The sequence below is a fragment of the Anomaloglossus baeobatrachus genome, chromosome 10 (assembly GCF_048569485.1).
Source record: "Anomaloglossus baeobatrachus isolate aAnoBae1 chromosome 10, aAnoBae1.hap1, whole genome shotgun sequence".
NCBI classification, from domain to species: Eukaryota; Metazoa; Chordata; class Amphibia; order Anura; family Aromobatidae; genus Anomaloglossus; species Anomaloglossus baeobatrachus.
In genome coordinates this window covers 204,693,107-204,710,689 of record NC_134362.1, presented here as the reverse complement: position 1 = coordinate 204,710,689, position 17,583 = coordinate 204,693,107, and the positions used below count along the sequence as shown (strand labels likewise).

The following is a 17,583-nucleotide window of genomic DNA, read 5'->3' as shown; positions in this document are numbered from 1 at the left end:
ATTTGCACAATAAATTTTGTGCAACCGTATTCCGGTGTCTCTCCTGCTGTGATTCTGCGGACATTTTGGCAGAACATGCAAACTTTTCCTCTAAAGGCATGAAAAGGGTGAAAATCAGAAATAAAGAGCAGTTTTGTCCTAAATTGATAAACTACGTGCTCTGTTTTGAAGAATTTGGAGCAAAAAAATATAATATAATATATCTAATTTATTATATATATATATATATATATATATATATATATATAAATAATGTGTGTGTGTGTGTATGTGTGTATATATATATATATATATATATATATATATATATATATATATATATATATATATATATATATATATATATATATATATATATATATATATATATATATATATATATATATATATATATATATATATATATATATATATATATATATATATATATATATATATATATATATATATACACACACACATACATACATACACACACACACACACACACATATACCATATTTTTTGGATCATAAGACACACTTTTCCTCCCAAAAATTTGTGAGGAAAATGAGGGGTGCATCTTCTAAGGCTGGTTTCACACTACGTTTTTTTAACGGAAGTACGGATCCTGTGCAAATCCGTTTTCACTGCAATGCCTTTTCAATGGACTCGCGTCCACCTGCGTTTGCATGCGTTTGCGTCCGTTAGACGCAGGATCCGTCCTTTTGCGTTATTTTGACATGTTTCAAAAACGCAACATGTAGCGGTTTTTTGCTTTGTCAAAATAACGCATCTCACAGGATCCTTCACATTGCGCCGCGAGCTGCAATGCATTTCAATGAGTGCTGGATCCTGCCTAGCAGAATGCGTTCAGTTGCGTTGTAACAGGATCCTGCTTTTGTACTGAGCATGCCCAGAAAGTACTGAGCATGCCCAGAACCAGTCTCCAGTGATCTGTCTATCTCTCTACTCCCTCCCTCACCCCCTCTCTCTCTATCTCTGTCTTTCCCCCTTCCTCTCTCCCACCTGAGAGCTGCGGACACTCGTAACCAAGGTAAATATCGCGTAACCACTTCTCTTAGTTACCCGATGTTTACGTTGGTTACGTGTGCAGGCAGCCCGGCTCCTAGCAGCTGCAGACACTCGTAACCAAGATAAATATCGGGTATCCAAGGCCGATGTTTACCTTGGTTACCAGCGTCTGCAGCTGTCAGAAGCCTCCTCCCAGTCTAGTTCCCCTCACTCCCGATCACATGACTCCAATGCCCGCCCCTAAATATCCAGTGCAGGATCCTGCAAAATAACATATGCGTTTGCATACGTTATGTGCTGTAAAAGCAGGATCCGTACTTCCGCTAAAAAAACGTTTTCAGCGGATGTTAAAAAGACGTAGTGTGAAACTAGCCTAATCTGAATGTAGCTTACTGTGGGGTGGTGGAGAGGGGTGGCAGGAGAAAGGGGCAATGCAGCGGGTGCTGTGCTGCGGGCGCTGTGCTGGGGGCTGCGAATAATGGCACTCTGAGTCGGCACGTGTGCGGATGGAGCTCTCGGCTGAAGATCTCATCTGCGCATGCACCGCTTCCGGCCCACTGATCTCCCAGCAGTGGACTTAAGGAAAATGGCGTCCGGAGGTGGCACGTACACAGATGAGGTCTTGTCATTGAGCTCAATCTGCGCATGCGCCGACTCCAGGCACCATTTCTTTGAAGCCCGTACAGTTTGGGACAGCATCTGGGACAGTCGCCGACCGACTGCCCTGCACCACCACCTCTGACCCCACTCCACCGCCACCTCTGACCCCACTCCACCGCCACCGCCACCTCTGACCCCACTCCACCGCCACCGCCTCCTCTGACCCCACTCCTCCGCCACCGCCTCCTCTGACCCCACTCCTCCGCCTCCTCTGACCCCACTCCTCCGCCTCCTCTGACCCCACTCCACCGCCTCCTCTGACCCCACTCCACCGCCTCCTCTGACCCCACTCCACCGCCTCCTCTGACCCCACTCCACCGCCACCGCCACCTCTGACCCCACTCCACCGCCACCTCTGACCCCACTCCACCGCCACCGCCACCTCTGACCCCACTCCTCCGCCACCGCCTCCTCTGACCCCACTCCTCCGCCACCGCCTCCTCTGACCCCACTCCTCCGCCTCCTCTGACCCCACTCCTCCGCCTCCTCTGACCCCACTCCTCCGCCTCCTCTGACCCCACTCCACCGCCTCCTCTGACCCCACGCCACCGCCTCCTCTGACCCCACTCCTCCGCCACCGCCTCCTCTGACCCCACTCCTCCGCCTCCTCTGACCCCACTCCTCCGCCTCCTCTGACCCCACTCCACCGCCTCCTCTGACCCCACTCCACCGCCTCCTCTGACCCCACTCCACCGCCTCCTCTGACCCCACTCCACCGCCTCCTCTGACCCCACTCCACCGCCTCCTCTGACCCCACTCCACCGCCTCCTCTGACCCCACTCCACCGCCTCCTCTGACCCCACTCCACCGCCTCCTCTGACCCCACTCCACCGCCTCCTCTGACCCCACTCCACCGCCTCCTCTGACCCCACTCCACCGCCTCCTCTGACCCCACTCCACCGCCTCCTCTGACCCCACTCCACCGCCTCCTCTGACCCCACTCCACCGCCTCCTCTGACCCCACTCCACCGCCTCCTCTGACCCCACTCCACCGCCTCCTCTGACCCCACTCCACCGCCTCCTCTGACCCCACTCCACCGCCTCCTCTGACCCCACTCCTCCGCCTCCTCTGACCCCACTCCTCCGCCTCCTCTGACCCCACTCCACCGCCTCCTCTGACCCCACTCCACCGCCTCCTCTGACCCCACTCCACCGCCTCCTCTGACCCCACTCCACCGCCTCCTCTGACCCCACTCCACCGCCTCCTCTGACCCCACTCCACCGCCTCCTCTGACCCCACTCCACCGCCTCCTCTGACCCCACTCCACCGCCTCCTCTGACCCCACTCCACCGCCTCCTCTGACCCCACTCCACCGCCTCCTCTGACCCCACTCCACCGCCTCCTCTGACCCCACTCCACCGCCTCCTCTGACCCCACTCCACCGCCTCCTCTGACCCCACTCCACCGCCTCCTCTGACCCCACTCCACCGCCTCCTCTGACCCCACTCCACCGCCTCCTCTGACCCCACTCCACCGCCTCCTCTGACCCCACTCCACCGCCTCCTCTGACCCCACTCCACCGCCTCCTCTGACCCCACTCCACCGCCTCCTCTGACCCCACTCCACCGCCTCCTCTGACCCCACTCCACCGCCTCCTCTGACCCCACTCCACCGCCTCCTCTGACCCCACTCCACCGCCTCCTCTGACCCCACTCCACCGCCTCCTCTGACCCCACTCCACCGCCTCCTCTGACCCCACTCCACCGCCTCCTCTGACCCCACTCCACCGCCTCCTCTGACCCCACTCCACCGCCTCCTCTGACCCCACTCCACCGCCTCCTCTGACCCCACTCCACCGCCTCCTCTGACCCCACTCCACCGCCTCCTCTGACCCCACTCCACCGCCTCCTCTGACCCCACTCCACCGCCTCCTCTGACCCCACTCCACCGCCTCCTCTGACCCCCACTCCACCGCCTCCTCTGACCCCACTCCACCGCCTCCTCTGACCCCACTCCACCGCCTCCTCTGACCCCACTCCACCGCCTCCTCTGACCCCACTCCACCACCGCCGCCTCCCTCCATTAAGACACCACAGGATTTTAAGACGGCCCCCACTTTGTTTTCCCCCGCTAAATTTGAGGTGCGTCTTATAAACCAAAAAAATATGATAGACACAATTAGAGATGTAGAGATTATATATAATCTCAGTACCAAATACCCCAAAAGAAAAACAGAAAAGAGCTAAACAAAAAATCCTGCAAATGAAGAATTGGGCCTTATTTCTTTTCTACACAGCATGGGCGTAATAAAATATTTCCACTAATATTTTCTCTCCCGCTAAGTGAAGATTGCGTTTTGCGGGTCTTAGCCACGTACTGGGAATAATCGAAGATTTGTGGTGCAGAATCCAAATTGCAAATCTGCACCAATATGTGAACATTCGATTTACAAAGAGGATGGCGAGAAGAGGAATCCATTTTTTTTTTTCCAGAGCCGTGCCGCTTTTGTTTATTAGAAATCTCATTCATTAAATAAAAAAAATGCAAAAACGCAGGAAAAGCATAAAAATTGCCCCCATGTTAAATTTGCAGAAGAATCTGACAGTGACGTGCAGATTACAAAGCGGATAGCTGAGCAGATGTCTCGCAGATTACGGAGCGGATAGTGACGCAGATGTCTCGCAGATTACGGAGCGGATAGTGACGCAGATGTCTCGCAGATTACGGAGCGGATAGTGACGCAGATGTCTCGCAGATTACGGAGCGGATAGCGGAGCAGATGTCTCGCAGATTACGGAGCGGATAGCGGAGCAGATGTCTCGCAGATTACGGAGCGGATAGCGGAGCAGATGTCTCGCAGATTACGGAGCGGATAGCTGAGCAGATGTCTCGCAGATTACGGAGCGGATAGCTGAGCAGATGTCTCGCAGATTACGGAGCGGATAGCTGAGCAGATGTCTCGCAGATTACGGAGCGGATACCTGAGCAGATGTCTCGCTGATTACGGAGCGGATAGCGGAGCAGATGTCTCGCAGATTACGGAGCGGATAGCGGAGCAGATGTCTCGCAGATTACGGAGCGGATAGCGGAGCAGATGTCTCGCAGATTACGGAGCGGATAGCTGAGCAGATGTCTCGCAGATTACGGAGCGGATAGCTGAGCAGATGTCTCGCAGATTACGGAGCGGATAGCTGAGCAGATGTCTCGCAGATTACGGAGCGGATAGCTGAGCAGATGTCTCGCAGATTACGGAGCGGATAGCTGAGCAGATGTCTCGCAGATTACGGAGCGGATAGCTGAGCAGATGTCTCGCAGATTACGGAGCGGATAGCTGAGCAGATGTCTCGCAGATTACGGAGCGGATAGCTGAGCAGATGTCTCGCAGATTACGGAGCGGATAGCTGAGCAGATGTCTCGCAGATTACGGAGCGGATAGCTGAGCAGATGTCTCGCAGATTACGGAGCGGATAGCTGAGCAGATGTCTCGCAGATTACGGAGCGGATAGCTGAGCAGATGTCTCGCAGATTACGGAGCGGATAGTGACGCAGATGTCTCGCAGATTATGGAGCGGATTGTGACGCAGATTTGCAGTCTTAACATTGCAACTACAGGGAAACTCTGCAGCTGTCACCCAAAAGACAAGGAACGCCATGGATGGATTTAGTGGGTGTGTTAATCAAGCTGCAGGGGGAAGAAAAAAAATAAAATCTGCAAGAAGACGGAACATGCTCATCCTCCGGACGACCTTCTCATGGAGAGGCCACGGATTAGCCGCCCTGGATGACCCCGCGAACCTCTGATGTTTGCACGGTGACAGGAGGCCGGGACTGCACAGGAGACACTAAGTTTTCTCGAAGGTTGTAAAAGTGATCTAAAAAAAAAAAAAAAAGGAAGTGCACACTAAGAAAGGAAAAGGAGAAAGTAAGACGGGATGAGGTCACTTCCCTCTTCTCTCACTAATGGCACCGCAGCAGTAACCGCTGACAATACTGTGGTATGTGAGGGCGGCCGGGGAGGAGGCCGCCGCCGCTTATCACCTACCCTGGAATGCCGAGTCCTTACAAGGCCGCGACACTGCTCTCTAGTCACAACGACGCTGCGGCCATCGAACCCCGGCCATTGTGAGCGACGGCAAAGCTGCTGCACAACTACTACTCCCATCAGGGCTCCTTCTCACACACACTCATTAATGCTTAGTTTTGCAGCATATTTTACCAGTGATTTCAGTGGAATTTTTAATTTGTTACAGGTGTCCTAGTGAGAACCCCATGGACAGACAGAAACAAAAAATAAACACTAGAAAAGCCGCCATGAGTGTTGTATCCAGCGCTTTAGGTTTCACTAGCTTTTCGCAGTTAATCAGTGGCCGCGGCGCTCACATAAGGCCCGGCGGGATGTTGACCCCAGAATGCCGGTAGCGGACAACCCCTTTAATTGCGATTTCTAACATTTACTTTTTGATGGCCAATACTTCAAGCTCTGGCAACAATCCCCGGGAGGACAGTGATTGTCTGCAGCTCTCACGTAGATGATCGTCAGCAGCCAATTCATCTCGTTATTGCTTAATTTTAAGGCTATGTGCGCACTTACCGGATTTTGCCGCGGATTTTCCGCGGATTTGCTGCATGTTTCGCTGCAGAAAATGTTCATAACATCTCTGCAGTGAATCACCAGCAAATCCTATGGAGAAAAAAAATCCTGTGCGCACTGGGCGGAATTTGACAGCTGCATGTTTTGCTGCGGGAATCCCGCAGCAAAAACAAGTGCCTGTCACTTCTTTTCCGCACATCGCTGCGGGATTTCACTCCATTGACTCAATGTTAATCATGAAATCCCGCAGGGAATAACGCAGGCAGCAAATTCTGTGCGGTTCACTGCGTTTTCCTGCGTTATTCCCTGCGGTATTTCGCGGTTTACCTCCGGTAATGTACATCGCCTGTCTGCAGTTTTGCAGGGAAGTGATGTCATTACAGGAAGAGGAAGCCGTGCAGAGTAAACACACACACATCACACACACATAGAACACATCACAGACACAGACACATAGAACACACATAGAACACACATAGAAAGAAAACGGAAATATAGGAAAAAAAGAACGTGGGCTCCGCTGCATATTTACCTTCCAGCCGAGGTAAGCACACAGCGGCGGCCCGGTATTCTCAGGCTGGGGAGGGAGAGGGGCAGGGATAATGTCCCCCGCCTCACTCCCCCTCCGGCAGCCGAGATTATCAGCCGCAGCTGCCCCGCCACTGTCGCATGCAATATGCGGCAATACCGGCGTGTCCCCGGCTCTTCTTGCCACCGTGTAGCAGTGGCAGCAAGGTAATACAAGGGGTTAATGGTGGTGGGGGACCACCGCCATTAACTCCAGGCTTGATCATGGCAGCGTCTATGTGACAGCTGACATGATCAACCCGTAAGTAAAGTGAATAAAACACAGACACCGAAAAAGCCTTTATTTTAAATAAAACAAACAAGCCTCGTTCACCATTTTATTAACCCCTCCCAAACAAAGCTCCGGCGTAGTCCAGCGCTCCGACATAATCCACAGCTCCGGCTCCGGCGTCCTGCGCTGCTTCCATCCAGCCGCGACTGTCACAGACACAGGCTGAAAGCAGCAGACAGCAGAGGTAATTACCGGTCATTTCCCACGGCCGGTAATGTGAACTCACTGCCGACCGTGGGAAATGTAGCGATCTGTCCTCTATCTATCATCTATCTATCCCTCTATCTATCCCTCTGTCTGTCTATCTATCTATCCCTCTATCTATCTGTCTGTCTATCCACTATCAGAATTAAATGTATTTTTTTTTTTTTTCAATGTGCTTTATTGCATTGAATGCAATAAAGCACATCCCAACCCGCACGCGGCAAAACCGCGGCAATACCGCGAATAATACCGCGGTAAAACCGCAGCAAACCGCGGCAAACCGCATGCGGTTTTCGGGTGCGGTTTCCTGCGGTTTTTTACCGCGGGTGCGGTAATCTTTGAGGGCATGCGGAATTTTCTCAAGAAAATTCCATTTCCCAGTGCGCACAGAGCCTAAGACATTCTGCAAATTTAATAAGATCCCAGGAAAAACATTTTTAGGCCATCTATACCTGCGGGGTCCCCCTTTATTAAGTCTTCCGCACGGGGCTATTGCATTTACTAGGAGGCTCCCCCCCATAGAAATTATAGACAGATGCTGAGCGCCCCACTAGATACTTAAAATGGGGACCCCTATAAAAATTAAAAAAGGGGAAGGGGAAAAAAAACAAAACAAAAAAAACAAAAACAACATTTTGCTCTGAGGTCACGTCATCCATCTGGATTTAACCATATACAAGCCAAGGTTGTCACGGGCCTCTAACAGTTAATTCACCGCCTCTCAGATCTTGGCCACAAATACGCATTTTAACTAGTAGCTCAAAGGCAAGACAATCTCTACGTACCTGTCCCTAATACAATCATGTGACTACTAAAAATTCCAGGAGCGGAGAGTTCAGTCGTTTACCCTCCAGGCCCCAGAGCTGAACTCCCGGCGAGAAGGTTCTGGAGCCACGTTTACTATGCCACTTACGACGTACAGTCACTGAAATTTGCGGGAATAAGGCCTTGTTCATACACAATGGTTTTTCCGTCATTATAGTCGAAGCTGCCCGACTGCTGAGACACCCCCACCCAGAGATCAGAGCTGACCACTGCTGGGAGCCCCCCACCTCCCCCCCCAGAGATCAGAGCTGACCACTGCTGGGAGCCCCCCACCTCCCCCCCCCCAGAGATCAGAGCTGACCACTGCTGGGAGCCCCCCACCTCCCCCCCCCCAGAGATCAGAGCTGACCACTGCTGGGAGCCCCCCACCTCCCCCCCCCCCAGAGATCAGAGCTGACCACTGCTGGGAGCACCCCACCTCCCCCCCAGAGATCAGAGCTGACCACTGCTGGGACCCCCCACCCAGAGATCAGAGCTGACCACTGCTGGGACCCCCCACCCAGAGATCAGAGCTGACCACTGCTGGGACCCCCCACCCAGAGATCAGAGCTGACCACTGCTGGGACCCCCCACCCAGAGATCAGAGCTGACCACTGCTGGGACCCCCCACCCAGAGATCAGAGCTGACCACTGCTGGGACCCCCCACCCAGAGATCAGAGCTGACCACTGCTGGGACCCCCCACCCAGAGATCAGAGCTGACCACTGCTGGGACCCCCCACCCAGAGATCAGAGCTGACCACTGCTGGGACCCCCCCCCTTTCTCCTGCAGTCTCATGAATGAATGTAGCGGAGGCTGAGTCTGTGCATCTCCATTCAAGACGGACCTGCAGAGCCCCTGATTTTGGGCAAGTTATCCCCATCCAGTTTGGTCACATTGGCCATTCTGCCGAGTGATGGAGCCACAGATGGCGCAATGTCCATTATATCATTGCTAGCAGCTTTGCTCATTGGTGTCGCACCAATGATTATATAACCCTATTTTAGGTAGTATCATCCATAAGAAGCCTTTACTTCTGCTCGCTCTGACGAGGGATCGTGCACCCACGACTGGGGACGACGCAACCCGCGCCACGTGGATAGCAACATTACAGAAACTGTCAAATCTGGAAGTCTCAGCAGCTGCTGAAAAGCATCCACACTGTTTCCACAGAAATCGCAGGAGCTAAAAGAGCCGGAGTGGGAGGCAGGAGGCTATTTTCAGCCCTCGCAGGCTCCCGGCGTACTTACATGGGTGCAGATTCCATGCATTCTGCCGCAGACGAGAGATCAAATATCAGGTTGTAGCAGCAGCTAGGCTTTATTTCACTCTAATGAAGCCAAAACAAAAATTCTTAATAAAACTGTAAAATAAAACTGTACAGAAATGTTCTGCCTTGGAGCTTTAAAACCTACGTTACTGATGGATTTTCCCTCTATTATTGCACACACTGGGCAGGGGCAGATTTCTACACAGGTTTTTCACCACTACGTGCAGATTGGATTTTGCAAACCTTCTCCTCCCGCCCGGTGTATAGTAATGGATTTGTGGGGCAGAATCTGAACTGTAAATCTGCACCAACTTCTGAACAAACTTGCACTTAAATGTCCAAAATTAAAGTCGGTTTCACACATTTGAGACTGGAGCATAATAATGCATGGACCGGACGCGGGTCTCGTGACCCAAATATGACAGCCTCACACGCGCCTATGAAACAGTCAAGTTCGGACCAGGAGATCCGCGGCCGGTCCGGACAACTGTAAAGTCAGAAGTATGAAACTGGCCTAAGTGTGGGAAAGTAAGGTCAATTTCTGATTTTATCATACAAAGTATCAAATCACTGCTATAGGCACAGGAGTTCCTGCAGCCACCACTAGAGGGAGCTTAATGACAATCTGCATGCAGCACGCTCCCACTACTGGTGGCTGCAGACAGGATCTTATCATGTATCTCTGTATACAGGGAGCTCCCCCTAGTGGTGACTGCAGACAGGATCTTATCATGTATCTCTGTATACAGGGAGCTCCCCCTAGTGGTGACTGCAGACAGGATCTTATCATGTATCTCTGTATACAGGGAGCTCCCCCTAGTGGTGGCTGCGGACAGGATCTTATGTATCTCTGTATACAGGGAGCTGCCCCTAGTGGTGGCTGCAGACAGGATCTTATCATGTATCTCTGTATACAGGGAGCTCCCCCTAGTGGTGGCTGCAGACAGGATCTTATCATGTATCTCTGTATACAGGGAGCTCCCCCTAGTGGCGGCTGCAGACAGGATCTTATCATGTATCTCTGTATACAGGGAGCTCCCCCTAGTGGTGGCTGCAGACAGGATCTTATCATGTATCTCTGTATACAGGGAGCTCCCCCTAGTGGTGGCTGCAGACAGGATCTTATGTATCTCTGTATACAGGGAGCTCCCCCTAGTGGTGGCTGCAGACAGGATCTTATCATGTATCTCTGTATACAGGGAGCTCCCCCTAGTGGTGGCTGCAGACAGGATCTTATCATGTATCTCTGTATACAGGGAGCTCCCCCTAGTGGTGGCTGCAGACAGGATCTTATCATGTATCTCTGTATACAGGGAGCTCCCCCTAGTGGTGGCTGCAGACAGGATCTTATCATGTATCTCTGTATACAGGGAGCTCCCTCTAGTGGTGGCTGCAGACAGGATCTTACCATGTATCTCTGTATACAGGGAGCTCCCCCTAGTGGTGGCTGCAGACAGGATCTTATCATGTATCTCTGTATACAGGGAGCTCCCTCTAGTGGTGGCTGCAGACAGGATCTTACCATGTATCTCTGTATACAGGGAGCTCCCCCTAGTGGTGGCTGCAGACAGGATCTTATCATGTATCTCTGTATACAGGGAGCTCCCACTACTGGTGGCTGCAGACAGAATCTTATCATGTATCTCTGTATACAGGGAGCTCCCCCTAGTGGTGGCTGCAGGCAGGATCTTATCATGTATCTCTGTATACAGGGAGCTCCCCCTAGTGGTGGCTGCAGGCAGGATCTTATCATGTATCTCTGTATACAGGGAGCTCCCCCTAGTGGTGGCTGCAGACAGGATCTTATCATGTATCTCTGTATACAGGGAGCTCCCCCTAGTGGTGACTGCAGACAGGATCTTATCATGTATCTCTGTATACAGGGAGCTCCCCCTAGTGGTGGCTGCAGACAGGATCTTATCATGTATCTCTGTATACAGGGAGCTCCCCCTAGTGGTGGCTGCAGACAGGATCTTATAATGTATCTCTGTATACAGGGAGCTCCCCCTAGTGGTGGCTGCAGACAGGATCTTATCATGTATCTCTGTATACAGGGAGCTCCCCCTAGTGGTGGCTGCAGACAGGATCTTATGTATCTCTGTATACAGGGAGCTCCCCCTAGTGGTGGCTGCAGACAGGATCTTATCATGTATCTCTGTATACAGGGAGCTCCCCCTAGTGGCTGCAGACAGGATCTTATCATGTATCTCTGTATACAGGGAGCTCCCCCTAGTGGTGGCTGCAGACAGGATCTTATCATGTATCTCTGTATACAGGGAGCTCCCTCTAGTGGTGGCTGCAGACAGGATCTTACCATGTATCTCTGTATACAGGGAGCTCCCCCTAGTGGTGGCTGCAGACAGAATCTTATCATGTATCTCTGTATACAGGGAGCTCCCACTACTGGTGGCTGCAGACAGAATCTTATCATGTATCTCTGTATACAGGGAGCTCCCTCTAGTGGTGGCTGCAGACAGGATCTTATCATGGATCTCTGTATACAGGGAGCTCCCCCTAGTGGTGGCTGCAGACAGGATCTTATCATGGATCTCTGTATACAGGGAGCTCCCCCTAGTGGTGGCTGCAGACAGGATCTTACCATGTATCTCTGTATACAGGGAGCTCCCCCTAGTGGTGGCTGCAGACAGGATCTTACCATGTATCTCTGTATACAGGGAGCTCCCACTACTGGTGGCTGCAGACAGGATCTTACCATGTATCTCTGTATACAGGGAGCTCCCCCTAGTGGTGGCTGCAGACAGGATCTTACCATGTATCTCTGTATACAGGGAGCACCCCTAGTGGTGGCTGCAGACAGGATCTTCTGTATCTCTGTATACAGGGAGCTCCCCCTAGTGGTGGCTGCAGACAGGATCTTATCATGTATATCTGTATACAGGGAGCTCCCCCTAGTGGTGGCTGCAGACAGGATCTTATCATGTATCACCGTATACAGGGAGCTCCCCCTAGTGGTGGCTGCAGACAGATTCTTATGTATCCCTGTATACAAGTAGCTCCCCGTAGTGGCCTCGGCAGATAGATACATGATAGGATTCTGTGTACAGGGAGGCAAATTTTCATATTTTGGACACTCATTTGCTAGCTTTAGTAGTATGGATCAGTCATGGAGGGGATGTTCAGGTTGAAGATTCAGAATGAGGGGCACAGATGAGGTCTTAGACATACAAATGATATCACAAGGATCCAAAAGGAGCGTCACGAAAGCAAAAAATGCGCTCTATTAGCCGTCCTGCCTTGCTTTACCGAGCCAGGAAATAGAGAGACTATGGTTTCCTCTTTATCATCAAGTATCTCATACAAGAAACTGACATCACGATGTATAAGTGTCCTGTAGCGTTTGCTCCAATGCGGAGTCTGTTTAAAAGGGGACGAACAATTGAGAAAATTTCATAGTGACCCGGTAGTGAAGCTTTGATCAGCGGGAAGCCAGGCACAAGACTCCCTTTAAATGAAGCGGCAGAAGAGCCAAAATGATTTTACCACCGGAGAACCCCTTTAAATTACGTTATCTTCTATCCAGGGGAAACCTTGCTGATCGCTGGGTGTCCGACCAATGGGATTCCCAGGGATCCCGAGATCAGTGCTCTAAAAGGAGCAACGGTGAATATAATCAGCTTCCGCTCCACTGATTGTCCCTGGTTCTGATGCAATTAGCGGAGTGCTGCGCTCGGCAGTCTCATAGACAATGAATGGAGCGGAGATCGAGCGTGCGCACCCCTGCTCCATTCACGAGTCCCCAGCAAGTTGTTTTTTAACCTATGAATATGTGATAGTTATGGGTTTTGGTTTTAAGGGAGAGGGAATTAACCCTTTGATGCCCATGAGAGCAGAAGAATAATCTGTGGAATGTGGCCAGACGTAAGGAGATTTTTTTTCCCCCCGCACATTAAAGGGGTATTTAAGTTCAGGAGATTACATTTATGAATAGTATATATCCTATTCCAAGTCCTCATTTCAGGATCTGTGCTTGCTGTCAATAAGAAGAAGCCTAGTCCTAGCCACATGCATCTGCGTAAGCTGTGTCCAGTCCTAGCCACATGCATCTGCGTAAGCTGTGTCCAGTCCTAGCCACATGCATCTGCGTAAGCTGTGTCCAGTCCTAGCCACATGCATCTGCGTAAGCTGTGTCCCCGCGATAAGACTCATTCTTTTATGTAGGGATGATGTAAATGAATTTGAGACCTTCCTCCACAATAACAGGACTCAGCATAAATACATCACGGCCGTATCACAGAGGTATCTCAGCCCCGGCTGATATCTGAGCCCCGTGGGTGGATCCCGATGTGTTCAGGATGTGGTTTGTGAGATGCATAAAGTTAAACAATGCTTAGAAGGGGGAGAATAATGGCTGCCGGGGGACACGGATGTAACGTGCTTGGCAAGTACGCAGCTCTGTGCTTGCTGTCACTGAATGGGGACAGCCATTGTTTCCATCTAGGTAACCAAACGCTGTTACATTGTATCAGTCTAATCAATCCTCAGCAATGTTTTGTTCCTATGGATGCTACAATGTGTCAGTGCAGATACTTAATTAGAAAAAAGGGAGTGATGTGCAAGTGCAGTACCATGTGTGGCCACTATACGGCTGGTGGAGCTGTTGCGGGGAAGCCGGGTGTCGCACCCCCACCCATCAGATACTGAGGACCTATCCAAACCTTAGACCATCAATGTAAACGTCCCGGACAACCCCTTTAAAGGGCTTCTGTCACCCCAATCTCAGCACACAGCCTTGTAGGGGACATCATCATTATAAAAAATCCCACCTTAGCGATCTAATCTCTGCCTCCATTCTCCAAAAAGTGAGGTTTAATCTAATATGCTAATTAGTATGCTTGCTGCAATCTAGGTGTGGCCAAAATGTTCCGCCCACCAGTTTTGCATACCCCACCTACTTCACTGGTGATTGTGGACACCTCTAGTTTGCATGGTGTGCGCACTGTCTAAAATGAATACTTGGGTAACCCAGTGCTGTCCATCACTACTGAGGTGGGTGGGGTTATGCAAATCCAGTGGGCAGAACGGTGCACTGAGTCCTCTTGGCCACACCCAGGTGCACCAAGCATGCTAATTGGCATATCTGACTTCACTTTCTGCCCATTGGAGGCGATTAGGTGCGATTTTATATTAGCCATACCCCTGCATGGCTCTATGCTTGGATTATATTAGTTTGGACTCACAGACTCTTTTAAAAAGGCGTAATCACAAAATTGCAACTTTTTTGGGACAAAAACCAACAACTGGAGCGGTGAGGGGAAAAGTGTCTTAGATCAGTAGTCCAGAAGGCCGTTCCCCAGCCCCCCCCCCTCTACAATCTGCAGGTGTGACCGGAGCCACAAACTGGATCCAGGAGGATGCACATTTGCATGTGGATAAATTCAGATCTTGCTGCAGATTTGCAGCGATTTTTCCATTCCTATCTGCTATGGTCTGCAGCTCCCTGTGGAACATTGAGCCCGAACGGTGGAGATCTAGACCTCAACTAACCAGCTATATGGCAGATATAAGGGGTTACAATACAAGCGCAGAAATCTGAAACCCACCTGAAGAGGTTATTCCCATTTTTAGAAGTCAGTACCTATCCTGACCCTTTTCTGATCACTGGGGGTCCGATCACTAGAACCTCCCCCCTCCTCCCAAATACCAGAGACCTGACAGTTAAAAGGTTATTCCCATTTTTTAAAGTTATTACCTACCCTCACCCTTGCTGATCGTTGGGTCTCCGATTACTAGGTACGCCCCCCAAATCCCTCCAGAGGCCCATCTAGAAGTGCCAGAGGACGAAAGTGTGCGCCTCCGCTCCATTCGCTGTGTATGGGACACAGAACGGCGCTCTTTTTTCCAGGCAAGTCCCATAGACAACAAAGGAAGCAGAGGCTCACATGTCAGTACTCAGGATTCGTGGGGGTCCTAGTGGTCGGACCCAACTGCTCCATGGGAGACTAACCCTTTGAATGCCGGATCTCCGATCAGCGGGTTATCCCCTCCCCTGGATACAGATGGGAGTAACACTTTGAATGCCAGACCTCCGATCAGCGGGGTATCTTCTCCCCTATATACCGATGGGAGTAACCCTTTGAAGGCGGCATCCCAATTAGAGGGTCATCCCCTTCCCTATATACAGATGAGTAACCCTTTGAATGCCAGAGCCTGATCAGCGGGTTATCCCCTCCCCTGTATACAGATGGGAGTAACCCTTTGAATGCCAGACCTCCGATCAGCGGGTTATCCCCTCCCCTGGATACAGATGGGAGTAACCCTTTGAATGCCGGACCTCCGATCAGCGGGTTATCCCCTCCCCTGGATACAGATGGGAGTAACCCTTTGAATGCCGACCCCCGATCATCGGGGTATCCCCTCCCCTATATACCGATGGGAGTAACCCTTTGAAGGCGGCATCCCAATTAGAGGGTCATCCCCTTCCCTATATACAGATGAGTAACCCTTTGAATGCCAGAGCCTGATCAGCGAGTTATCCCCTGCCCTGTATACAGATGTGAGTAACTCCAGTTGGCGGTGACTGCACCATCCGGTCCAGATACGCTTAGATGGCGCTTTTTTTCCCATCCATACGTGGTGCGGTTTTCAGCCCCACAGGCGACACGGCACATACACACTTTACCGGTGAGGTTGTGACATTTTTTCTGAATTCCCAGTCACTGAAAGCAAGCAGAGATCTTAAAATGTACATTTAAAAAGGCAAAATAGTAGAAATTCTAATAAATGCCTTACGGATGCCATGTGTAGGACTACAACTCCCAGCATGCCCTGATCCCCATCCAAAAGGAGCTTCTCCAGTCACCAGGGCCGGGGGGAGGGGAGAGTGCGGCAGCTAATCCAGGCTCAATGCTTCTTTGCAGCTTTTGTAGGGACTGGGGCAAGGCATGCTGGGACTTGTAGTCCCGCCGCAGTCACGTGACCGCCTCGGAGCGCCGTTACTGTCGCTGTACTCGGGCAGAGAGGGGGGAGGGAAGCTGGCAGCCTTTTGTTTTGGTCAGGCAACGTGACAGCAAAGGGGAAGGGGCAGGCCACACACAGGAGAGGAGGCAGACACGGCCCGTTCCCAGCTCCATCCTCCCCCCTCACTGCCGACGCTTCACCGGAGACCACCCGCCACCTCCCCGCCCCCAGCCTGACGAGAACCCCGAGGAACAAGACAAGTAAATGACTCACCGTCTCACCGGGCATGGAAGAAGCCTCCGCAAACTCCTCTCCTCTCCCCTCTCAGGCGTTTCAAAATGGCGGCGTGCAGGAGGTGGATCACGTGACACGACATGACAGGTCAGGTGGGCCTCGGCCGTGACGTCACCGAGGGCTCGGCAGCGGGGAAAAAGGTGGGCGGTGCCAAAAAAGAGGCGGGAAGAGGCGTCCGCGTCACCGCAGACAGACACCTGTCTCCTCGTCGTGTAGGTGTCACTGAGCTAACGTGACAGGAAAAGCGATCACAAAATGTCACCACGTCCACTCAGTCCATCAGTGCTAAACCGCAGCAGCCATTAATACACTGCAGCCTGTCTCTCTCCCCAGCTGCTGGGAACTATACAGCTTCCAGCACTGTCAGAACCCTTCACAGATTAATATTACCTCACAGATAGACGTAGCACTATAAAAAAAAACGCCATTTTCATCCTTCTTGGCATTCATACAGTTTTCTCACCTTACGACTGATTTTGTGAGGAATTCTCCCTATTCAGTCCCTCCCGCTTAAAAAATACCCCAAATTTTAGTCAAAAAAGTTACATTTTAGGACCTAAGTTCATGATTTAGTCCTATCGTTGCATATCTACCTCCGTTTTGTGAGGAATTTTCCATATTTAGTCCTTCTAAAGCCTAGATATTAACAACCTGACAGAAAAATGTTAGTAAAAATACAAATAAGCCCCAAATTTCAGTCAAAAAAGCCATCAAAATCGAGTTTTCGGACATACGATAATAATTATTCACTATTGTCATTGCCTAACCCCTCCCCTTGTCCATACAACCATTTTTGGGAGGAATTCTGCATATTTAATCCCTTTGTAGCACAAATATTAATAACCTGACAGAAACGTGTGGTAAAAATGAATAAAAAACACAAAAATGCCCTAAAGTTCAGTCAAAAAAGTCAACATGGCCACTTAAAGGCAAAGTCCAAGTGCAAATACATCGATAATTTTCACCTCGAGATTTGATAATGTTGTATCGGTCATGATCGGATGATGATATGGTTGCAGCATTAATAT

General features: G+C 51.0%; 1 protein-coding gene across 1 annotated transcript in view; it reads right to left on the bottom strand.

Annotated features, from left to right (window-relative positions):
* Positions 1-16,618, bottom strand: part of ZNF507 (zinc finger protein 507) — a 73,929-nt gene extending 57,311 nt beyond the window's left edge. Inside the window, exon 1 of the mRNA XM_075326170.1 lies at positions 16,535-16,618. The gene's annotated coding sequence lies outside the window, so the exon portion shown is untranslated. The remainder of the gene's footprint in view (positions 1-16,534) is intronic.
* Positions 16,619-17,583: the final 965 nt, after the last annotated feature.